Source organism: Podarcis gaigeae, assembly GCF_964106915.1.
Source record: "Podarcis gaigeae genome assembly, chromosome: 9".
NCBI classification, from domain to species: domain Eukaryota; kingdom Metazoa; phylum Chordata; class Lepidosauria; order Squamata; family Lacertidae; genus Podarcis; species Podarcis gaigeae.
The window spans coordinates 44,086,163-44,111,939 of NC_139685.1; the positions used below are offsets into that span (position 1 = coordinate 44,086,163).

Here is a 25,777-nt window from a genome sequence, read left to right on the forward strand (position 1 = left end):
TACATTTTTAGAATTAGAAATTTTATGCAAACACTGAGAAGATGGATAATCTTGTTATGGAATTTAATATCTGTAAAACATTAAGGAATAACAAATGCTTTTAAAAGGAAGTGTTAAAAGCAAATAAAGTTTAGACTGGAAAATGTGATTTTTGTGTGACAAGACATCTGCAGCACTGTGATATGCATATTACTCTGTCATTCCTCCACAAAGCCGAATTGCATTTTTTTGTGTTTGTGCCAAGCTCAGGTTTTTATCTAAGTTGCTTGAAAAGGCTTCAGCAAATACTTTATTTAAAAATAAAAAATAAATGAGTGAAAGATATTTTGAGGTGTTAAAGTGTGCATCAAATTTGGAAGACTGTTGTCTGATAAAGGGATGAACTGAAAAGGCTGTAATGTGCTTGAAAACTCCAAGGAAGGCTTTATAGATGCCCTTCCTTCGAAGCAGTAAGCAAAAACAAAAAAACTAAACTGCAGGAGGGTATGTGGACATGTGAAATCTGACTTTAGAACCACAGCAGAACCTCTGTTCTCTGAAGTCCGCTCATTCAAATTCCTGACTAATCAGATTTGTTGTTTCCTGACACTCCTGCCCCATGCGCAGATAGGCATGGTCTCACTCTTAGCCTTCAGATTTGGTTGTTGACAGGTAAGCAGCCCTGCCCACCTGTAAAAGTTCTCCACCCCTTCTCCAAGGCATGGTTTAAAAATGTGAATATACTAAAGCTGAGTCTCTTCAATATCTGCTTGGAAGACAACCTGGGAACTCTATGCATGCTTCCTCCTGATGGGAGAGAGGCAGGATACATTAAGTAAATTAAGATCCATGTCATTATAGTCATTTGTTGCTACTATACCTAGTTGTTTTTCAGCTTCTGATTATCTAAATGGTATTGGACATAAAAGAATTTAAAAATATTAATAATATAATAATAACAGTAGTTATCACATACAATATTTCAGTAATCCATACAATAGCACTGTAAGGTTGGGCAGTATTATTTATACATTGCAGGGCAGAGAGCTATTTTATGTGTCTGGAATCCCAGAGTGGAGAAAGCAGCTCCAGGCAATTTGAAGTGGGAAAAGAGGTGACAGAGAAAGGGTTAAGCTACCCTACAGTGCCATTTCTCTGCTCAAAACTGCCCCCTCCTGAAAACTGCCATTAGGACTTCAATTCATGTGCTTTTGTGTAACATCTAATTAGGCCGCAAGATAACAGTGGCTTGCCTAATGCCATTTAATGAATTTGGGGCATTGACAGGTCAGGGATCCCACTTTCAGCCACCAGCTCTCAATTGTACTTTATTACACTATATTTGGTTGATGGAACTTGAAAGAATGTATGTACATTTAGAACCAATTCAAGTTTTAAGGGGGTGGGGTGGGTCACACAGTGACTTTAATACTTCATTTTCAAATGGTTAGATATTTGTAAGACAGAATCTTCAGTTTTTCTTTTCAGAGAAACGGAAGAGTTGGATAAAATACTAGGTTTCAAGGGTTTCAAAAGAAACACCTGAAAATGTTTCTTTTGCATGGGGAACTATCTTTATGATTCCCCCCTCTAGTTCTCTATGCTAAATTGACACTAATGAGGATATTTTGTTCAATTAGAATGAAGGATCAAGATTCAGAATGAAGTAGGGAAAGATATGCAGTTGTGTTTGTTTCTTCCAACAGTTAATGCCGTATTGACACATTTCAGATAACCCATTTTAAGGGGTATAAAGTTCAGCATGATGATGTGGCAGAAGTTCCACACATACTAGAAGGAAGCTGCAACAAAGGCATACAGAAAGGCTGCTATCTATGTTTGACATAGATGTCCTTAGCAGGCTCAATAATTGAAGGGCCTTCTGTCAGATCCAATGACAGCCAGTTGTCCAGAATATCTCAGTTCACTTCAGAGGCTATCTGTTGTTTCTTCAGCACACACGGATGAATGTGACAGGATTCACTTTGCCGACCACAGGGATTGACTGAGAGAAAAAACAAATAGGCTGAGCACAGCAGGAATATTCACAATGACAAAACTGTGAGTATGGCTGTTGAATCCAAGTATCAGATCAATTAAGGAATATCACTGTGGAGAATAAACATATAAATGTTAGAAAGTAGATATGTATGTTCCTATTTCTGTTACGGTGATAATAATTTGTTTCTTTTAATATAGGAAAAGCCAAAATTACCCCATCTATTACATTATCCTATCTTTCTGTAATAAGCAGTGCTCCAAAAGCGGTGAACTTCCTGAGATCAAACAATAGTTGGCCATTAAACAAGTTGTTTGGGAATGACTCTATTTTTTCCTGCAACGGATAGGTGTATGTATACGGGTGGGGTGGGTGGACAGATTAGAGCAGGCAAGAAGAAAACAGCTAGCTGATCATCTTCAGGATCTGAAAACAGGGCTAAATTGTACAAAGGATCATACATACTTAGAGATAGGAAAACTGGGTCCTAATCTAGGACTGAAACACTAACCATAGAGTGCTTGGTGTTCATAGGTGGGTAAGAAAGTATTTTCTACTTAAAAGTAAGGGAGGTAGTGAAGTTGTCTAACATAAATAAATGTAAAAATGAAGTTGAAGTTTATACACACACATACACACACAGAGAGACTTCATGTGATAATCTGGCTCAATGCTCCATCACCTTTCATGAGGAAAAAAATTCTTCTCCCAGCTGTGAAAGTGTAAGACACAATTTTACAGACTCAATTTACACAATAATCATGACTGACTGAACTAGAACATTGTTAGGGGGAAAGTTTCTTTCATGTTGAGATTTTCACACGGAGGAACTATGGAAATCAGTAGAATGAATCACACTGTTGAGTCCAGGGCCAAATCCTCTCTCTGAAAAATCTACTCTGGTTTGCCAAATTGCACCACCTTCTCCTTCTCCCTCTTACTAGATATTTATCTGTGAACTATTTGATAAAGGTGGGTCTATTTGATGGTTTTGAGTCTCTCCCCCACCCCAGTTATTGCAGCTTCACCAGAAATGAAGCGGGAAATTTTGAAATTCAGGAACCATCCTGACAGCTCCCATAGCCTCATCCCCTTGAGGAATCCAAAAGGCAATCACTTGTGTTTTGTGTTTGTGTATTTATATATGAATGAGATGCTGTGTGACCTTGGACCAACACCACCTGAACGAACCTATTATGCAATGCGTGAAAACAACCATTGGGGTTTTTGCTAATGGTCAGCCCTAGTTTTGTCCCTCTGGGGTTTCTGTAGAGGCTTTTAAAAGTGCATCAGCAACAGCCATAACAAAACTCCATTCTGCTACTCAATAATAAAGACTGTTCCTGTTACCAACTGCCTGAATCCTGTGTTTCCATGATGCTACACTAGACTACCTAACAAAGGGATCAATCCCTCCCTCCCCAAGCTTACAACATTGGTAAATACCACTCCGGCAGGTAACATTGTTGCTCCGACTGTGAAAAAGTACAAGAGATACATTCCTCTCCGTTGTTGTCCTGTTACACTACTGAGTTTTATCATTATATTGCAAGCCTAAGCATGCTTGCTCAGAATAAGTTCCACTGAGTTCAATAGGACTTATTCCTTAGAAGGGATGATGAATTTGTCAATTTCAGTATTTTTCAGTTTCTCATCTTTCCATTCTTAAGTTCAGTTCTCCACACTTCCTCAGCAGTTTGTGAATTATTTTCTTTAAAAATTCACATGAAAATTCAGCAGCATTTTAGTGCAAATTTCTCCTAATGTACACATTTCTATGTAATTTTACCTAATTTGCACATTTTGCAACACAGTTTTCCCCAAAGCAATGCATCGTTAGATGTCATCTGTATTAACATATACATTTATATGAACACTTTGCCCTAGTATATGCATTTACATACATACTAATTGGCTGGAGAACGGCATTGCAAAATTCAGAGAAGTGCAAATTGGGATGTTTTAGTTCTCATATTTTTTCAGAAAGTACAGATTAGAAAGATTTGCCTTTAAATGTGAATTGAAACTAATCCCTCCATCCCTTCTTCTTTAGGAAATACTGTTAGCATTAAAGTCTTAACTATGGGTTTTATTTTCTGTTGCTGTGTTGTGGAGGTGTTCCTTTTACCCTTCCCTCTGTGTGCTGCTTTGTTTACTGAAGAAAATTATTCTGTATGTTGCTGCAGTGATAAAAGGAAGCTTAGGCTGAAAATGTGCTGTTTGCAAAGAAATGTGTCCATAGTCCATCGTCCCTCAAAATGGCCTGACAGCACATTTAGTTGCCACTTAGGGCCGATGGTTGCAAGCAGTGGTGCTGTTGGTGTTTGAGTAATTAGTTGTGCTCACGTTGGCTTCTTCACTGCAGGTCACTGCTGCAGCCCCTGGTGTGCTGAAGTGGCCTGCCCAAAACGTGCTCTCAAAGTGCCAAGGGCTCTGCTGTTGCTGCTTTTTGCAGTCTTCCTCAAGCGCAAGCTTGCTGGCGCTGAAAATCCAATGCTCTTCCTCTGACTCTAGCTTTTGCATCCTGAGATGAACTCACACATCCATTATTTATTTTGGTTTTGGTTATTATTGTTTCTGTTTCCTAAACAGGAGCATCAAGGAACAAGGGACTGAAGTTAAAGAGGCGTGTGGTGCCAGACAAGGGTACCCAACTGAGCTCCTTTTAGGCTTTGATATGGAGAATATGCTGGTGTTCTAAACTGAACATGTTGCTTGCTTTCTTATCATGAATGGGCTTATCGCTATAGCTTTGTCCAACTCCAAAGGGAGTTATGCCTTTGCCATACAGTACAAAAATGTTATTTATACTGTAAACCCCTGCATAATCCTCAGATGAAGGGTGTTATATAAGTAAGCAATTAAGCAATTAAACAATTAAATAAAAATAACAACAACAACAACTCTGGATGTTTCCCTCAATGGGCAATTCATCTGCAAATTGTCTTATTGTGGAATGTGAGCCCAATTTGCCATGTGATCAATGTGTAGAAGGCAGCTTCTTGCCTTGTTTTTCTTAAATCAACAACAGGTCTTATTAGGGAAGGCAGCAGATGGAGAGGGACACTTGTCTCTTCAGCCCCCCTCCCCCCATTTTCAAAGAGGAGATTTCCCACCCTTCCCAATGGCACCAATGAGGACTCTTTTTCTAAGGCTCTTAGTCAGTGTGGAGGTGTAGAAGCTGAACTCTGTTCAGATTGCAGTGGGCGACTGAAGAGATAAGCCTCTCCACTCCATGCACTGCTTTCCCAGTAAGAATCAGACTCCACACACCAGTAATTATTTAAAGAAGAACAAGATATAGCTGTTAAGTTGTGGGTGAACATATCAGATGACACAGCGATTCTTCAAACAGTTCTTGTTTATTCACAGGCCAGAACAGAACTGAACTGAAGGGTTCAGTCAGCCTGCTTATATAGAGCTCCAGTACAACGTAACTGTAACAGTTTTCTAAACCTATCCAATCACTGAACATCACTTTCGATCCCTTATTTGCATAACTATCTACAGTATTCCCCTGCTGGCCCAGGGTGAGAACTTCAATCGCCATGTTATGTAGGTAATAAGTGGATATCTAGTTTGGCCCTCAGCAGTTGGGAGAGAGCAAGCGAGCCTTTGGAGAGATTCTAATTGGAGTTAGCAAAAAACTGAAGGTATAATTTTTTTGTACCTAGCTCATTGTCTACATTGACTGGCAGTGGCTCTTCAGGATTCCTGATGGGTTTCTTTCCCAGCCTTACCTGAAGTTGCCCATCAGTATTTGGCATCCGGACAGTGGACTGAGCAGGCAACCTTTTCCCAATGTGATGAGATGCACAGAATCGTCATTTAAATTATTGTAATCATTTCTGAATTTGCATCTCTGTATATAATGCAACACTTGCAACTATTATGCAAATCTGTATTCTCTTTTGTTTTGCGTTGTGGTGATATGGAGGAAACCTCCCTGGACTGATGGTTTCAGTGTTTCCTGGAAATAGCCAAGTCAAACAGCAACCCATCACATTTTTTAATATAAAAAAGTTGTTTATTGTGAATACGTGAATTAAAAAGAAATGACACACTTGTAAACTGCTGTCCTGATACACATGAATAATAAATGCATATTCACTGAAACGTGTGGCATATTTTTTTCCCATAATCTAAAATTTAATACAGAATAATGAATCACTTTGAAGCTCTCTCTGCCACATTTTTTTTCATGTTGAAAATGAAGAACAGACTTTCGTTCTTTTCACTCTGAGAACAAAATCAGCCTCTCAGACAGACAGCATTCACAGAATTAGCTGCTGATGCATAAGGCTCTTATGCAAATCAGCAGCCAAGCTCATGGGCCTGTGGTTGGATTACAACTAAACCTGAGGCCTTTGAATTTCATGCAACTGGAGCAATAAAAGGGTATAAATATTAAAAGGAACAAACACAAAATAAATGTAGTGGAACATTTTTTAAATAAAGAGTTGTAATGGAAATCAGAGCCATCTGTACCTTATTAAGACATACATAAAGCCAACCTGCGTCTGGCGCTGATCTTTAAGTGCAGGCTTTAAAAATAAAGGTCAGCCGCACATGGAAATGGCACATCTTATTGGGGCTCCTCTAAATCACGGCAGGAAAGTGGTTCTGCAGACTGTCCTTAATTGGAGTTAAGGAAAAGGAGAATACAATGTCGCCTCAAACAGCTCACCTGTAAAATCTCCTTCCTCTTTGTCAGAATTTTTCTTCTTCATAATAATAAAATAGATGGGAGCTGTTGAAAGAGCAAAATGGATAAGGCCCTGAAGCTACCTGTGGTGCGAAATGGGAACACTGCATAAGTGGCAAGAAGCAGACGTAAAAGGCTTGGTTTCCATGTAACACCCGGCCACAACAATACATGAGCAAACCTGAGGCCTGCATGGTATCTCGGCCCTTCTGCCCTTCTTCGCTAGCCTCTCCAGGTAGACTGGGAAAAAATTATACCAGAAGCCCATGGTGAACTGCTGCCATTCAGCTCAAGATCAGTAGATTATAAACTTTTCAGATCAGGCTGAATGTGAATTTGGGGACCCCTTTTTTTTTTAATGATCATATATTTGTATGGTGGTTGTATTGCTGCTGCTGTCACTCCTCTTAGACCAGGAAGCACCCATCCACTGGGTTAGGAATGATCTGAGCTGCATCCAACAACATCTGCAGGTCCACAGGTCCCCCATCTCTGATACATAATATGTAAATACATAAGAACAGTCTGCTGGATGAGGCCAATGGCCCATCCAGTGAGGGTAAGCCCAAGACATTTTGGCAGCTGAGGCAAACTACAAATTGGCATTCCCCTCTCTACCAGGGAAGAAAGGGTGAATGAAGATCTAAATCAGGAACAAGGGTGGAAATAAAGATCTACACTGGAATCTGCTGCCCCTGTTGATCCTGCTGCCCAAGACAGTTGAAGAAGAAGAAGAAGAAGAAGAAGAAGAGGAGGAGGAGGAGGAGGAGGAGGAGGAGTTTGGATTGGATATCCCGCTTTATCACTACCCAAAGGAGTCTCAAAGCGGCTAACATTCTCCTTTCCCTTCCTCCCCCACAACAAACACTCTGTGAGGTGAGTGAGACTGAAAGACTTCAGAGAAGTGTGACTAGCCCAAGGTCACCCAACAGCTGCATGTGGAGGAGCGGGGAAGCGAACCCGGTTCACCAGATTACGAGTCTACCGCTCTTAACCACTACACCACACTGGCTCTCCTTGCCTGATAGATGGGACAGCCCTGCATCTAATCCAGTAGCCTGTTCTCAGGGTGGCCAACCAGATGCCTGTAAGATACCTGCAAGCAGAACCTGAGTCCAACTGCAGTCTCCCCTCCTGCAGGTTCCAGCTAACGATATTCAGAAGCCTGCTGTCTCCTACCATGCAATACCAAGTCCAATGGATCAATGGCATAAGACAGCTTCCTATGCCCCTAATTGCCGAGAGATCTGTTGCAAAAAAGACTCCAGGACAAGCCTTTCACACCCTCTCCTGAAATTGATTCCCCATTCACAACAAGGCTGTTTAAACGAAATAAAGCTAAAAATGTAACCACTTCCCAAACAAGGAAAACAGATGTGTCAGCACATGCAAGCCTGACCAGATGCTATGAGACAAACATTTTATAGATTTTTTAATTTAAAAAATTGGCAAAAATTGTGAAAACAATACATAATTCAGGATTTGAGATTATGCAAAAGATGAAAAGTTGCTTTTTCTCCTCCCTCAAATGCTACTGATGCTGATTTTTTTTTTAAAAAAACATATTTCAATCACTTTTGCCAGAATAATAATCAAACACCCATTCAAAAGGTACCTCCTCCGCTCTCTTTTTTTTAGGGAAAATAAAGAATGCAGAAAGAAATATATGTTTGGCACAAATTAAAAGTCAGAAAGCTTTTACCGTAGATCATTTATTTTCCCCAGGATAAAAGTTTCTAAGCAAACAATCCTTCTCTTTCAGCTTCAGAAAAGAATTGAAGCCTTCTTTGCTGTGCAATAGATTTCAAAATTAATTATTAATCACAGAACTGTTTGCGGAGCCTGATTTTCAGCAGCTGGTGAAGGGACATAGGAATTGTCAAAGTCCTATTGACACTACTACTTGGAGAATGGGTGTGTGGAAGTGAGAGGCAGGATGGGGTAATCTCTGGTAAAGAATCATGCTAGTGTTGCCACATCCTCTCTCTCTTTTTGCCAGCTAGATGGGGATAGATAGGATCCACTTCAATTGTACTGGTGGGTCTTGGAAGATAGGCTAGTACTAGAGGTATGTGCTGCTGTAGAACAGTTAAAGGTAAAGGGACTCCTGACCATTAGGTCCAGTCGTGACCGACTCTGGGGTTGCGGTGCTCATCTCGCTTTATTGGCCGAGGGAGCCGGTGTACAGCTTCCAGGTCATGTGGCCAGCATGACTAAGCCGCTTCTGACAAACCAGAGCAGTGCACGGAAACGCCATTTACCTTCCCACTGGAGTGGTACCTATTTATCTACTTGCACTTTGACGTGCTTTCGAACTGCTAGGTTGGCAGGTGCAGGGGCCGAGCAACGGGAGCTCACCCCGTCGCGGGGATTCGAATCGCCGACCTTCTGACTAGCAAGTCCTAGGCTCTGTGGTTTAATGCACAGCGCCACCCATGTCCCTAAGAACACAGTTAGGTGGATATAATACAACATACCTACTGTTGCAAAGACAAAGAATGGATTGCATTGGGGATGTGGCCAGGTAGGAGTAGGGCTTAGAATCCTATGCTTGCTTCAGCTCAGTCCTATCCCTGACGATGGCACGATGCCAGCAAAAGAGGTGGTGCATGTAAAAAGACTCTCATTGTACACCACTGAGAGACAAGAGTGACTGTTCCCCCCATCTCATGCTTCACCTCTGCAGCCAAAAGTGAGCAAAAGATTCCAACTAACAGTCACCAATCATGGCACTCCAACAATGGTACAGAGACTTCAGCTAGATAGCACATCTCACAGTAAGGTGTATACACTTCAGGTTACATACTCTGGTAACCCAGAAATATTTAAGGTTTTAAATAGTTTAAGAACTTTGCTTTAGTATGAGAAAAGAAATCGTGCAGCAGCAGCGCAGCGGCAGCAGGAGGCCCCATTAGCTTGAACAGTTTCAGGTTAAGAACAGACCTCCAGAACGAATTTAGTTCTTAAGCTGAGGTACCACTGTACTTTGTTGCATATTTTGTTATTTTAATCTCTGCTGGGGTTCTCTCACCGAAGAGGACTTGCCCCAAACCTGGACCTTGGCAGCCAGGAATTCTCTTTTACATCTATACTTATTTTTCCTTGCAACCAACTTAAACATTATTGCAGTGCAAAATTTAAAAACCCTTTGGCCACCTTGTACAGTTAAAAAGGTCAGCAGAACCTCCCACTGCCCCCTCCAACAGTTTCTCTGAACTGCAAGAGGCAGGAAGAGTCATGCATCTGTTGCCAGGAGCAAAGAAAACAGGGGGTGGGCAGCAGCACACTAGCAACAGCTAATTTAAATAGATAGTAAAATCAAACTGCTTTAAGTTAAAAACGCTTACAGTAGCATTTCTGAAAAGCCTGGGGGAACTTTTTTTGTGGGGGCTTGGCACTTAGATAATAGTGTTGAGGATTAGGAGTCTTTTCCTTACTAGCAGACCTTTTGTAGAAGGCTTACCCCCCAAAAAATATATATATAATTATGATAGGCTGCTACCAAGCAGGATGAACCTCCTGTCACACTCTAATCTGTCCAGCTGCTTGGGGAGTCACTGAGTCCTATTTCCATGACTTCAGCCCAGCTCTAAGGGGGGGGGGAGAGAGAGATGGTTTGGATTTATGTTCCCCAAACCCAGAATTTTACAAAACCTTGCAAAATATCCCTAGGCTGTAAGGGGCATAGCATAATCATGCAGTCATAAGCTGACGAGGAAGGTTCTAATGAGACATTACACAGAATTGCCTTCTAAAAATCAAGAAGACAAAGGTCAAAAAAGGGATCCATGTCACATAGTAATGAGGTCTCTAGACAGGCCTGCCTGGAGAGGGTATTGCAAAGGCAAGGAACCATCACAGAAATGGCTCTCTGTCTTGTTGCCATCTGTTACACTTCAGATTGTAAGGGCACCTGGAGAAAGGTCTCAGATGACCTCAGCAGTTGGGCAGATTGATGCACGAGGAGATGGTCAAATAAATATCTGAGTCCTAACCTGTGTAGGGCTTTAAGTTTAAGACCAGCACTTTGAATCAAGCTTGGAATTTTACTGGGAGCTAATGCAGTTGCACAGTGCATTTGTACAGTGACTTGCTACAATTAAATAGTAGTACTACTGATGAAGTTATAATGCAGCTTTGCAAGGGAAAATGTATCCTCGCTAGAGTTCTGCATAGACTATTTTAGCTGGATCATTATCATTGTACTAAAGAACTGTTTCTACTGTACTGCGGTGTTTTTAATAAAGATACCAGTCCTGCTGCTATTAAAATCATCAAAGGCAATCTCTATCCAAGAATTAAAATAATATTTCTGGCTATACACCCACACAAGTAATGCTGTAAAACAAGAGTGCAGGATAACAAGCAGCTATGAGCTAAAGATCCAATTACTGGGCAGTGTCATTTGTGCAGTTATCAAAAAGCAATGTTCTGAATAAGTGAACGAAGCTTTGGCTTATACAATCAGTGCAATCACTTAGGGTAGCAAGCAAATACTGTGAATGTGAATAACAAAATGTACCTATATTAAATCAGTTTGTTCCATGCCAGCATAAAGGGGGCCTAAAGAACTGAAACCCAGAAGTTTATGGCCTTCAAAAAAATATTGTTACGAGTTTTGTACACCAACATTGTTATTGAACCTATATGAGTTTAGCCGCATATTACTTTGGCTTATATTTTAAGAACTTCTAATTCATATTGTCCCTCTTCATGGATCGCTGCCTTGTTGTGGTGAAGGGGCTTGAATAACTCCAGGAAGCTATGAGTTATTCCGTGCAGGGCCACCCAAGAAGGACAGGTCATAGCCGAGAGTTTAGACTAAATGTGATCCACCTGGAGAAGGAACTGGTAAACCACTCCAGTATTTTGCCAAGAAAACTCCATGGACATAAAAAAGGAGAAGCTTTGAGAAGAAGGTGAGAGTTTCCAAGGCATGCTCTGGTTCATGGGGTCACAGAGAGTCAAACACGACTAGGATGACTAAACAACAATTCATATTGTCAGTTTGCACAGTATGGAAACTGGCGTTTGTGGGGTGGTAGGGGAGGGGTAGTACTTTTGGTTGAGAACACGTCATGCTCCTTCTGAGATAGTTTGTCCGCCTTTGGTCCCCATCCTGTATTCAGCTCTCATCTGTGGCTCATAGAAGCTGTCAGCATGCGACAGCAGCCACTCCCTGGGAAACAGTTTTGGCTGGCTGGCAAACCAGCTGAGGGTAGCCAATGGGTCTCAAACCCTCAGTGAGTTAGAGACTTCCCCTGTATGCAGTTTCTGCACATGCAGTCATGGGAAGTGAGGGGCAGATGGGGCTTGTCAGCCTGGGAAGGCAGCCCACCTAGGAGAAGGAAAGCTCTGATCCTAAACCTCTGGTGCCTTGTGGCTAAATTCATTCATGAGAAAGGCTTTGGGAGCAAAGCTAGGAGGAAATATCCATGCCCACTGCCTTGAGGGACATCTTCAGGAGAAAAAAAGGCTGAGGAGTAATCCCTAAGGCGGTTGCATGGCTCCTTATACACATCTTTCCAGCAAATCCTGCAGTCAAGCTGGTGCCAAATGTATTGCTCTGCTTTCCTTCGAAAAAGGAGGTCTTGTCGTCTGGGCAGGCCACAACCGCCATACACACTGCCCAGGCTTGCGCCTGTAGGAGGTCACTTTGGTGCTGCTATTGCAGCAAAAACAATGTGGGAAGCAGCAGTTATGAGTTCCTGGTCTCTTGCAGTCACAGCAGATGCTGTGATTCTCCAGCAGTTTGACTTCATTCCCGGAGCTGCACTCCATTGACACTTGAGCCAGACAGATAACAACTATTCATTTTGGTTAGGTAACAGTTGTCCCAAATCACCTGATGCTTTTTGTGCTCTCATATCTAATGAATGTTTGTCAGTTTTGTCTCTGTGAAGAAGAGGGGGGAGGAAAAAGTGTTGGGAGTATCCAGAGTGCTAGAACTGTTGCTGCCCTATGCGATCATCTCTCATCCAAGGCTACAGGATAGAACATTTCCTGGGTTCTAGGCTCTGCTCATCCATGCCAATCATTAACTTCCCTTTACAGTGGTACCTTGGTTCCCGAACGGCTTAGTTGTCGAACGAATCGGCTCCCGAACGCCACAAACCCGGAGGTGTTCCAGTTTGCAAACGTTTTTTGGAAGCCGAAAGTCCATCGCTGCTTCCACGGCTTCTGCTTGAGTACAGGAAGCTCCTGCAGCCAATTGGACGTCGTGCCTTGGTTTTCGAATGGTTTCAGGAGTCGAACGGACTCCCGGAACGGATTAAGTTCGAGAACCAAGGTACCACTGTACTTAGAAGAACCTTCAGTGTCAGCCTGGAGATTTGCTGTTCTACTGATAGTCTCTACTATGTCTGATCTCTGGCTACTGATTTGTAGCTGTCCATGCAGCAGAGCACTGACATAAGTGAAACACAAGAAGTCTTTTCTAAGGTGTATTAAACATCATGTTGGAGACATTTTTACATGCACAGAATAATTTGTCTAGTCCAGGAGCTAGAAAAATTATCGTGACCGTTACAGATTGTGCAGGGAAGGTGTGTGCTATATTCACATTGTATCCGCCATTACAGAGCCTAGTGGTGGAGCTTTGCTTTGCAGGCAGAAGGTCCCTGGTTCAATTCACGGCACCCTCAGCAAGGAAAGGTCCTCTCCATCTCCTGTGTATTAGTTCATGCACTTCAAAAAGTGATAATGAGCCAGCCCTGCTGAATTTGTGAGCTCTCCTGCTTATTCCTCTGGGTGATGGTGGGAGCGGGATGGATTTTTGCCTTGAAGTCTTGCTTTGACAGCTCCACTGCCTGAATGGAAATGTTCTAAAAAGGATCACAGGCCTTTGTCCACAAAATGAGAGTTAAAACAACAACAACAAAGTTGAAAACACACAAGTGATAGAAGAAGCTTGCCGTTTAGAGATGTAGGCCACAGAGCCCTGCCTGAGAGTTGGTCTCTTGATTGTAGGTGACAAATGAAAACGTGCTGAGGGGAGTGACACGGAAAAGTGCTGCCCCAATTTGAGCTGTTGAGGCAATAATTTGTTGTCTGTCAGACTCATGAGGCTTAACTAATGCTTTCTGAACTATATCAACTAAGATATCCTTCCCACCCCCTTCAAATCCCTTTTCCAGCTGATTAGCTTGTGACAAAAAAAAAAAAGTATCTCAAGTAAGGTAAAAATTCTGGGAGCTGACTCACCAGCAATTCCTTCCGCAGTGCCAGCGCTCATGATGAGCTCTATAATTCAGGAGGTTATTTCTTGTCAGTATCATTTTCTAGTGTGGAGGAATGATTGTTCTCAGTACCTGAATGTTCTTCTTTGCTTTTTTAAAATGCACATGCCAGCAATGAATGTGGCACTATAGATATCGTCAAGGGGTTTTAGTTTAATAGCAGCCTTAGTGTAGTGTTGATTCCCCTAACACAACATCTTTTTAAAGATGTCACAAACAAGCGCTGTCACTCCAGGACAAGTTGAGTTAAACATTATCCCTTTAATAAATGATTGGATTTAAATTTCTACAGCTTATTAACAGTAATCTTTATCTACACACACACATAGAGTTGTTTGATTGCTCCGGTCTCCGGGGAAAACATGTAATAGCACCACATTTCACTTGTCTTTTTTCAGGAAAGGAAGGGAACAAGAATTTACCTTTCACTGCAACTGCCTAGCAACATAAAAATGGAGATGTTACATTAAAATCTGCTCATCACAGCATGGAGTGTAATAATATGCAAAGCCTTTGCTCTGCAGAGTCTAATCAAAAAAATTATTCTAATGTATAAAACATAGGGGCAAATTTTCATCGCTATGCATGGCAGATTATGCATGAAATTTCTATTTAGGGGTATATGCAGATATTTGCCATTTGTATGATGGCATAATTTGAGGGCAACATTTCTCATTTATTGTGTTTAATCAAGCTTTTTATTAACACATCTAACATCTCTTACCACGCTAATTTGGGCACTGTCCATTTATGTCTTATTAAATGACATCTCATGCTAGTAATAGGAAGTGTATGGTGTCGTTCCTTAAAAAACTGACCATAGTTTGACCTAGCCAAGCAAGGGTAAAGATATCAGGAGACTACAAGAACATAAATTAGGGCCTTATATTTAGAAGGGATGCGGGTGGCGCTGTGGGTTAAGCCTAGGACTTGCCTAGGTCGGCGGTTCGAATCCCCGCCACGGGGTGAGCTACCATTGCTCAGTCCCTGCTCCTGCCAACCTAGCAGTTCGAAAGTACGTCAAAGTGCAAGTAGATAAATAGGTACCGCTCCGGCGGGAAGGTAAACGGCGTTTCCATGCGCTACTCTGGTTCGCCAGAAGCGGCTTAGTCATGCTGGCCACATGACCCGGAAGCTGTTTGCCGGCTCCCTCGGCCAATAAAGCGAGATGAGTGCTTGGAGATGAGCCACGACTGGACCTAATGATCAGGGGTCCCTTTACCTTTTATTTAGAAGGGAGGTTGTGTACTCTTCTTCATTGGAGGTTTCTAAGCAGAAGTTGGATAGCCATTTGTCATGGATGCTTTAGCTGAGATTCCTGCATTGCAAGGAGTTGGTTTCGATGACCCTTCCAACTCTATGATGATTCTATGATTGTCATGCAATGTGGTGAAACCAATAGTGGCAGGGAGGAAGGGGTGGATCTCTCTCTCTCTCTCTCTCTCTCTCTTGTTCTCACTCTCACTCTCTGGTGTTTGGAACACTGCTATAACAGAGTCCAAGGTGCCAGAGACCCTGGGAAATGTAGTTTCCTATCTTGAGAGAGTGGGGAAGAAAGGGTGAGAGACCTCCCTCCTTTCCTGATGTCACTACAGAAGCAGATGCATCAATAGAAGAAGCAACAGAAACTACTGGCAGTGTTTCTGTAGTTAGTAAGGGTCAGGGAGCTCATGGTTTGGTTTTTGGGGGAGGGATTCTGATCTTGCTGCGCTCCCAATAAATGTCACCAGGAGCGTGACAAGGCCTGTGTTGCTCTTAGAGTTAACTAAATTGCGGGCTGATTTCTTGAAAAGAAAAATCTTTGTCTATCGAGCCCCATTCCAAACCAAACTTAATGCCCACCATTAAGTAAATCTGAAAGTGCTTTTTCATCTCTGGACAGGGTGCTCAGAAGTGTACTTAGGTACCGGGCGGCACTTCTCCCCTTGAATCCAAAGCAGCTTCAGGGTGGAAAGTGTAGCTGCAGGAGCCCACACATCACAGCTGCATGTCAGACAGCTCTTAATTCCAAGATTCCTTTGAATAATGAGGCTGTTTCTTAGCATGCTGGCTTTCCTCTATCATGCAAAGCAGAGGGCTCCAAGTACTCTTCAGAGTTTAAATTTGTTTTGTGTGTGTGTTGTTTTTTTTAAAAAGTTAGGGCAGCAAATTCGGAAACCAATCACTTTTTTTTTTTGTTAGACCTCAAAACAATATATCTCAAGTACTGTATAGTTTTCATTAATCATTAATCTGTTCATTATTAATTAAGTCACTATGTCATTTTTGTACATATCTATTTGTGGAGGAATGCATAAGTCTTAATATTATAGGTTCTTGGCACCTGGTCAGAATCTACATGGAACTTATAAATCCAGATTTAGAAAAGGGGGCATTCGTAATAGCTCAGCTAATACCACGTGTATTTGGGAAATAAGCCTCACTCTGTTCAATGGACTTACTCTGAGGTAACTGTGCATTCACTTGCAATCTTTGCTTTATTTTCTGTCAGCTTAGGCTATACCCAACAGAATATTATTCAACAGAATATTAGTTTCCACTGTGCTATATTTGCACGTTGCTATACATGAGCTACCCAGCTGACTCGCTTAATTACTTCTTTGTGAAACATCCTTCCCAGATATCTTCATAAACGCATTATGTGCTAAGCAGAATTAATAGAATCATGTTAGACCCCAATGCACTTGATCTTTCTATAAATATTATCAAGCAATACATTAATTATCCAAATGTGGATGTCTGTTTTCCCCCTTAATCTATTAAGCACCTGTGCACTACCTATAAACCAGTAATATGCATTCTCTCTCTCTCTCTCTCTCTCTCTCTCTCTCTCTCTCACACACACACACACACACACACCACTCTCTCTCACACACACCATTATAAACTTATTTTAAACATATACATATAAATAAACACAAAGCAATCCTTACAATATGAATGTTGTCCCTTTGGATACGTATCTGAACTTGACTCTTAATGTGTTGCCCATAGAAATTGGCTAGCTTATATTGTGATCCAATTGACCAGGTATGCCCTCTGGGAAAATATAGAGTAATAATTAAATGTCCTTGCAGTGGTGGAACGCAACTGCACTGTTTACAAGAGCTAACATGCACACACCATTTACAATAGCCGACAACATGGAGGAGGCGCCACCAGCCTTGTCCACCACTTCTGCCTGCCAGTGTGTAGCTACTGTGCCAGTGTGACACCACTGGAGAAAGGGAGGGGGAATGGGTGGGACTGGGGCATGCTGAGAAGGTGTCGCCTTAGTTGGAATCTTATGCATACCGTGATTGAATCCTGTTTCACTTTCAGTCTCAAAAACGGGTCAAAAGCTGAGGAAACCATCTTAGGAATTTGTGAATTAATGACAGGATTGCCTTATTTATTGTGTTAATGAATTCTGGCTTGCATTGTTTCTTATGAATTTGTAATATTTAAGTTATGAGTATGTGAAATTTAAGATAATGAGAATCAAAAAGCTCAGTTTAATTGGCTCAAATGATTGATAACCTTGAAGGCCTCATGCAGTGCAATACATGGAACTTTCCTTCAAAATGGTCCAGAAGTTACAACAAGTGCAAATGCAGCAGTCAGGGTGCTAGGTGAGTGCCTGGAGACCATCAAATATAACATCAATTGTGGAACAACTACACTCATTGCCTGTTGCCTTATGGGGCATATTTAATGAGCCAGTACTTCCATTTAGAGCCTTAAATGATCTTGGTCCCAAATATCGGAATGAAGTATTTTCCCATATTGACATACCCATTTGTTAAGATCCGTAGGGAATGTCCTGCTAGCAGTCTCCCTCATTCAGTGGGATGGGAATCCATGGAGAGGCTTTATTGGCAGTGGCTGCATACATTTGGAACAATCTCTCCTCTGTGGTGCGTTTCACCATAGCACTGCTGTTTCGGCATCAGTTGAACATACCCCTCTTCATCCAGGCGTTGGGCAAAGAATGAGGTCCATTGGAATAGATTTTTAGTGCTCCTGCTGTTTTCATGTGTGTGGAATTCAAGTTTGTTATGTATGTTTTAATATTATTGTTTACTTTTCTATTTTCACCTTATGTGTATCTCCCCTTGGGCCTTTGGGTGAAGAATGAACTATACATATGGCAAATAATAATAAATTACAAGTCAGGAGGAGCTATTATTCTCAGGGAATATTTCCTTCTCTAGATCAGTAAGATCTCATTGCTTATTCAGAAATGTCAATCTTAATTTTCCTTTTTTTAAAAAATCCTTTTCCTACTCTTTCAACATTTGTGATCAAACCAATTGGCCCCAGATGGTTTAATATTTTGAGATGAGACTGGCATTCCAAGTGACATGGCATCTCCATGACTGGTATTCCCTTGTGACAGGAATATTAAAAACCATTTTAATCAGCTGATTATTATTGTCTATAGGGTACACTTCCTAGTCCTTAAAACTATCAGCAGAATCATCAAGGACAAACATTCAGAATATCAGCTGCTTCCAGCTACCGAGATGAAGGTAAAACCCCCATATTTATTCTTATTGCCTCTGACACTGAGAGTTTGAAAATTAGATTTAAATGAAACCTTAGCCGATTGGAGCCTGAAGTGGGTTTTTTTTTTTTAATGTCTCAAATTCCAGGAAAAGAATGAAGGTATCTGCTCTGCCACAATTTCTGTCAAGCTACCTAACACCTATCCATCTTTCTCTAAACACACACTATCTACACCCAGAGTAATAATCAAATTAGGATATTTACTTTTCAGAAAATCAATAGTAAAACACAAATCACTCCAAATAGCATTTGAAAAATGCAGCAATTTCCCAAGGGGATTAACAATTTCCAGAGAAAAGATACTTTCAAATCGCACTTGAACTATTAGAAAATCACGAGCTTTACAGCACAATCCTATGCATGTCTCCTGAGAAGGAGGTCTCTTTGAGTTCAAAGAGATTTACTCCCAGGTCCTTTGTGTTCAGGACTGCTTTGACCATTGGCTTGATGTTTTGTGATTTTGTTCTTTGAAATTCACAGTTCATTGCTGCATTGTTATATAGTTTTATATTTATATAACACTCATGACAACTGCTGGCCTTTATACCACACAGCAGGAGCGGAGGTATAGAGTTCATAGTACTTCATAGTATATAAACTATGAAGATATTTGCCCTTTAAACTTCTACACTTCTTTTGCTTCTGCAATTTCCTTTGGTATCATCAGCTAATAATAAAGCAGTAATTAGAAACATTACATTACATAAGGAACTACAAACACAGTGGCATAAAGGCTCTGAACTTTGAACAAAATGAACACCAAATATTCTCTGCAAAAGTAATGCCATTGGGTTAATCGGTATTAAAGCAATCCATTCCGAATAAATTGCTTTTATTATGAATTAATTTAAAGTGAACTTTTTCTCTGGGGGCTATGTACTGCAGGTTTAATAGCATTATATATCAGTGGTGATTGACACACGATTATAAGGAAACTTGCTCCCGTCTCACAGCACATGCTTTGTGGAGCCAGCAGAGATTTCACACATGTAGTTTCCTATGTGAGGTAGCACACAAAACTCCTTCTTCATTCCTTGGAACACCAAGAAAGCATTATGATCTTTATACAGTCCTTCTGTACTGCAGAAGCAGCTCAGGGCCAGAGCCTATGACCTGTGACAAGCCTTCCAGTGGAGTTCACAGAGATTAATTGCATGGGTGTGCAACAAGACATTAGAGATCTCTTTTAGGTTTTGCTTGCCTTAAGAATGACTGGGCAAGAAAATACAGAAGGTTAACTTCTCTGTTTAGATGACTTGGGGAAGGCAAACAAAGTCAAAGACTGTAATCAAGCTGGTGTGTGTGTGTAAAAACAGTGTAAAAGAGCTGCTAAGAAAAACAGTTGCAATGTTGGACTGTAACCTAAAAAACATACGACAATTTGTTGTTAAAATAACAACATTCCAGTATTGATTGAAAATCCCTGTTGTGAAATCCTTCTGGGCTGTTTCAGGCCCAGCACCAGATTTTGGAGGACCCTGGGCAGTCTGCTCTTAGTGGCCTCACCTTGCACCACCCTGGGGGTAGCTCTTAACCTCAGGGTTGTGGGTTTGAGCCCCTCATTGGGTGAAAGATTCCTGCATTGCAGGGAGTTGATCCTTCTGGTCCCTTTCAACTCTACAATTCTATGATTATTAGCTCCATAATGGCAGGCTCCTACCCCCAGCACCTGCCAACGCTCAGGACCCATGTTGGTGATGACTCTGTAGCAACCACAAGCCTTGCCCTTGCTCTCACGTGGTCCCACACACAAAGGTGAGAGGGTGGAGAATCTGCCAGCTTCTTCCTCAGGCTCACAAGTAGAATTGTTCTTGGCCTGCAAAGAGCTGGATTCAGTACAGGGAAGTTTCCAGGTAAGCCCACTTGCAAGTGACTGAAGGAAAGGAGAGGAGAGGAGAGTGACTACTGCCATTGGAGGACCAAATGGTGGTGGGCACTATGGAGGCAGGCAAGGTGTCAGCTCCTCTGTGATGTATGTCAACAAATGCCACCCTATGCTGAGTTCCTGGTGGGGTTGGTCTCCTTTCATCTTTGAATGCCTCTACACGTTCTGATAATCATGTGGAGGCCACTTGAAATAGTCTTTGTACAGTGGCCTGTACCTAACAGTCAAACAGCCTACCTAGGGTTACCTAGGGAGTATTTTCTCATCACTTCTAGCAAATGGTGGGAGCGCATCATGTGCACGGGAGCTAATATGCAGAGGTTATTTCTGGGAGCATTCATAATGTGTGAGCTGACCTGGAGACATGTGAACAAAGGCCAGGAGAGAGCAGTCAGGCACAAGAGCTGCTGGTAGAATGGTTGCTGTTGCTGCGGCTAAAATATTGGATCCACCAGATGGTCAGCTGCCATGTCAACTTGGCAGAGCTCCTCCACAAGGCAGCCTCGTCTCTAGTTGTTCAGACATTGCAGAGATTCACTCCTGTGGCATTACTCCCTGCATTCTTATGGAAGATTACTTAAGCTGAAGTCCAGAGTCCCATTAGCCTCAGGAACCTGGGCATCACCAGTGATGAGCATATGTTTCCAAGGCAGAAATATTGACTATGAATGCCCTCTAGATGCAGAGTGGTCAATTCTGTATATTCAAGGCCACACAATTCCTCCAGATAATGCTTTGGGGTCTTGCCACTCATACCATTCCACTGATGATTAATATGTTGAGGTATTGCACAGAAAAGCCAGCTATTGTTTTTCTAGTGGTTTATGTTTTATTATATTTGTATATATTGCTGTGCACAGTCTTGATATTTCATAAAAGTTGGCAGCAGTATAGAATATTGTTACAAAATGAATAAATAAACTTGAGCACCTTTTTGTCTTTTCCCTTCAAGTGAATCCATGAGTAAGCCTTTCTCCTCCTGAACTTGGATAAAAATTGGCCAGAACAATAAAAGTCCATATATAGTTACTTGGGGGGCAGCAGTTTTGCCCCACAGGCTGCCAGTGACACACCTTTGCTCTGGATCAGGCCTGGGGAATCTCAGGTTCAGGGGCCAAATGCAGCCCTCTAAGTCTCTCTGTTTGGCCCTGGGACTGTCCTCAGATCACAACCCTCACCATCTCTGCTATGTGGCCTTGAGTGCTTTTGCTTTGATGGAATGTCTTATCTCCCAGGATGGAGTCTGGAGGTGTGTGTGTGTGTGTGTGTGTGTGTACGTGTGTACCTCTGGATTTTGCATGGCTGGTGTAGTATAACCAAATGTACCAAGGTGAGAGTCACATGTGTTGCTCCACCTACTTTTACCTCTGGCCCCACATGCCAGGGTCATGCAACCACCCTCCCCAGAACATTGCTCACAAGGAGATGTGGTGATTAGTCTGAAAACAGTTCCCCACCCCTGCTCTACATCCTCAAATTGGCCAGTAATGGTACTATCCTATGAATGATCAGAAGCTAAAGAAAATTACACCTTGTTACATTTTCATGTATGCTATGCATATTGGACTCTTTGCTCCTATTTCACTGCTTTGGCTGATTCTGGTTAGAAACCTGGGCCTCATCCATTTATGCCAGCTACTGCTATTTTCGCATGGCACCTTGGCTCTGACCCAGCATGACAATCAGCTCTTGACTTTGGACTCTGTTCTATGATTGCTTTTTCTTCAAATGAGACAAGTGCATTTTAAAGAGACGTTTATATGCATTCACAGTCCTGATCTGATGGAAGATTGGGAGAAAGGAAGCAGAGAGGTTCCCCAATCAGCTATAAAATCTTTCAAGATTGTTTGGATACGTTTCCTATTGTTGCTGTAATATCAGCATTTCCAGTAATATCGGAACAGATTATCTTCTGATTTGCACCAGAAGACACTGGTGCAATATATACAATGCCATGAAGGAAGTTTTTCACTCTCACCCATTCTCAAGAATACAACAAGAAAATATGGATTTCAGAAATTATTCCATACTTGTGTAGCAGAGAAGTTCATTGTGAAAGTTCTGTTGTGATTATCATGAAATGTGAACACATCATATTGGTGAATTTAGTAAGAATATATTTTAAAGTGCAGTGGGGAACCTTTTTGTCTGGTGGGCCAAATCTTTATCTCCTTCCCCAGCCTGAGGGCTAACTTTGACAGGTTGGTGTGGCCACTCACTCACAAACATATGGTGTCAGGTGACTGATAGGTGGGCAGTCCCACGGTAGTATATGTGTCATATCAACAACTCTTCACCCATCACTGCAACAGCAAAAGCAAACACTCTCAGACTTTGTCCTGAGCAAGGTCAATCAATACTCTTCATTGCTTACCGTATTTTTCGCCCTATAGGATGCACTTTTCCCCCTCCAAAAATGAAGGGGAAATGTGTGTGCGTCCTATGGGGCGAATGCAGGTTTTTGCTGAAGCCTGGAGAGCGAGAGGCGTCGGTGCGCACTGACCCCTTTCGCTCTCCAGGCTTCAGGAAGCTATCCACAAGCCTTGGGAGCCTGGCGGGAGTTGCCACTGGGCTTGCAAGGCTTGCGGGCAGCAGCCTGCAGCCCGAAGCACGGGGTGCCCTCCGGAGGGCGCCCCGTGCTTCGCGCAGGTGTCCACAAGCCTTGGGAGCCCAGTGGGAGTTGCCGCTGGGCTCGCAAGGCTTGCGGATAGCAGCCTGTTCTGGGGGCTGGGGTCGGGGGAAGCTCAGGCTTCCCCCGCCCCAGCCCCGCAGCTGGGGGGGGGGGAAAATAAGTTTTTTTTATTCATTCCCCCCCCCCCCAAAAAAGAGGTGCGTCCTATGGGCCAGTGCGCCCTATAGGGCGAAAAATATGGTATATCCCATGTGTTCACTATTCTAGGGATTTCAGGGTAACTTTAAGGAGCAATATCAAATAACAGAGGGTAAAGCATTTCCCCCCCTTCCCCAGTTTTAGATGAAGAAGGAATACTTGAACAGGACTACAATGTTTGCTTCCCTCTGTGTTGTTAATATATTCAGTATATGTATTTTAAAGTATGTGGCTGGACGGCTCATTTTCATTAAACCAGTGTTTCCCCTGCTGTTCCTGGGTGCATTTGATACATGTCTGTGCAATGTATGCCTCTTCCTGAAAGCAGACTGAGTGGGACTTGGCTGCAAAAAAGACAGTTTACACCTAAGAAGACAGAGCACCTTTTTTATTCCTGCCCCCGACACACTGAAATCAAACATGCAACGAAACAAAAACACACTTAGTGCCATTAAAAATCCATTGCAAAGTCTCTCAGGCATCAAGCACTCATTGGATAAGCAAACTTGGCCTTTCTGCATGATCTGTCAAAGCACATCCTCCCGCAATTCAGTGACAGAAGGGCAACATCTCATAACGGATTGTGGCGCTGGTTGTGAGAGACTGCTTGTAAATTACGAGGCTGCTCCCTTATGTCCCACTTTCAGAAACGTGGCAAGATCTGTGCTCCAGCAGAGAGGGAGTACACAGACTTGGAAGAATCTAAAAAATAAATAAAACGAGGCTAAAGCAAAGGCCAACAGAATAGCAGGGCATTCCATTAGTGAAGTAGTTACAACCAGTGCTGTGGCCCGTGCATTTGCTTTGGAACATAACCCTGTTCCTCTTCGCATGACTCTCTTTTAGCAGAAGGTACTTTCCCGGAATACTGTGGCAAATATCATTGCTTTTTTTGTTCCTTTTAAATTATATTACCAATAATTTATTTTGCTTTCTTATTGATAGTTTTAAGGACAGCCCTCACAGGATGAAGACGGATTCTGATTCAAAGTTCTGGTTTTGATATTTAGATCACTTCAGAGCTTAGGACTTGGGTACTCAAAGAACAGCCTGTCTCCATATGCACCTGTCCATACATTAGTATCTTCAATGGAGGGCCTCCTGTGGATGCCTCTGTCATCACAGACATGGCTCACCACAGTGTCTGGGAGGGAAGGTAGGTCTCCCTTAATCATTACCCCAATAGTGGCAGAATTTATTTCTCCCAGATAAAGTAAGCGTGTTCCAGTTGGTACATGGTTGCCAGCTATGGCACCAGATCTGTTCCTGTGCCTTTTAACAACAGCCTGACACACAGAACTTAGTAGGCAGAGCTTTTAAACTCTGTTTTCTACACTACTAATGAACAAATTCAAGAAAAAATAATGCTGGCGATTCTAAATTGGCAAGAATGTTGGAATAGATAAAACCCCATGCCTGGCACTGTGTGGTATGACAGCCAAGTCCCCATTGGGGGGGGGTGTATCTAATGTATCATTGCAGTTTACAAGTCCTCCCTTTAACCTTCACACATCATAATGATGGGCATTCCCCTAGTTATATATTAACTACTGTCGACTGCATAAAGCAGATAAGCAGCGAGTTTAATTATACATTCTAACAGCTTCCTCCAACTGTCAATATCAGATACTTGTAACCTAGCTCAGGACGCTGTAAGCAGTAATTTGAAGTCAAATTGTGGTTGTAGCAGAAGTTAACAAGAGGTTTCAGACAAAAAAAGAAGCTGAAGTTTCCAGCTCTACATATAGCACACCAAATGTTTAAAGCTGTAGGGTGCTTACAAGGCACATTCACCATGCGTTGCAGTCGCATGACCACAATACTGCCTCCCAATCACTGTTACATTCCCCTTCTGGGGAATTACTTCTTCCACAACAGTGGGGAACCTCTGCCTTCTCCTTCAGAGATTTGGGGCTAGGTATACTAGCTGCAGGCCTTACCACTGCTTCTGTTCCTCTTTGTGGCCAAGAGAGGACAGAATAAAATGATAAGGCTAGCTCAAAATCTCACACTGTCTGAAATCCTGAAGTGCCTTGAGAATTGTTACGGCTAAAATCTGGGTGCAGGGCTACACTGCCACCCAGCTCGTCGGACTAAGTGTCCGCGGGTCCCTGCGGAAGAAAATGAGCTCAGCCGGACAGGAGCAAAATGCGGAGATCCAAGGTTTATTGCGCAACAGGTTCAAGACCAGATTGAACAGCGAGAAAGGGGTGACATGAACTTTTGAAACTCCCTCCATGTCCCAGAATACAGTGCAAAATACATCCCAGTTACATCATGAATACATTAAGGAAAGGTTGGGTTACACAGATTACATCATGAATACATTAAGGAGAGGTTGGGTTACACCGGATTAACATATGGAGGAGGGAGGGGGGAATATGCAGAGCTGGAGATATGCGCAGATAAGCGCTTCCTGAGGGTGATGGGAAGACAATGGTCCATGTATGCATAGTTTGTCACCTGGCATTGCCCGGAGGAAAGGTTTGGCAGAGTGATTTTGACAGGATTAGGGTCTTGACACCTTACTTGAGGAATTATGGAAGACAGGGGAGGGGTGATGGAGTCCTAGAGAAATTGAGCAAATTGGCAC

General features: G+C 42.3%; 1 long non-coding RNA gene across 1 annotated transcript in view; it reads left to right on the top strand.

The window, feature by feature from the left end:
• LOC310852583 overlaps positions 1 to 25,175 on the top strand; it is a 62,204-nt gene extending 37,029 nt beyond the window's left edge. The window contains exons 2-3 of the long non-coding RNA XR_014568289.1: positions 18,345 to 18,432; positions 24,195 to 25,175. This is a non-coding gene — a long non-coding RNA (uncharacterized lncRNA). The remainder of the gene's footprint in view (positions 1 to 18,344; positions 18,433 to 24,194) is intronic.
• Positions 25,176 to 25,777: the final 602 nt, after the last annotated feature.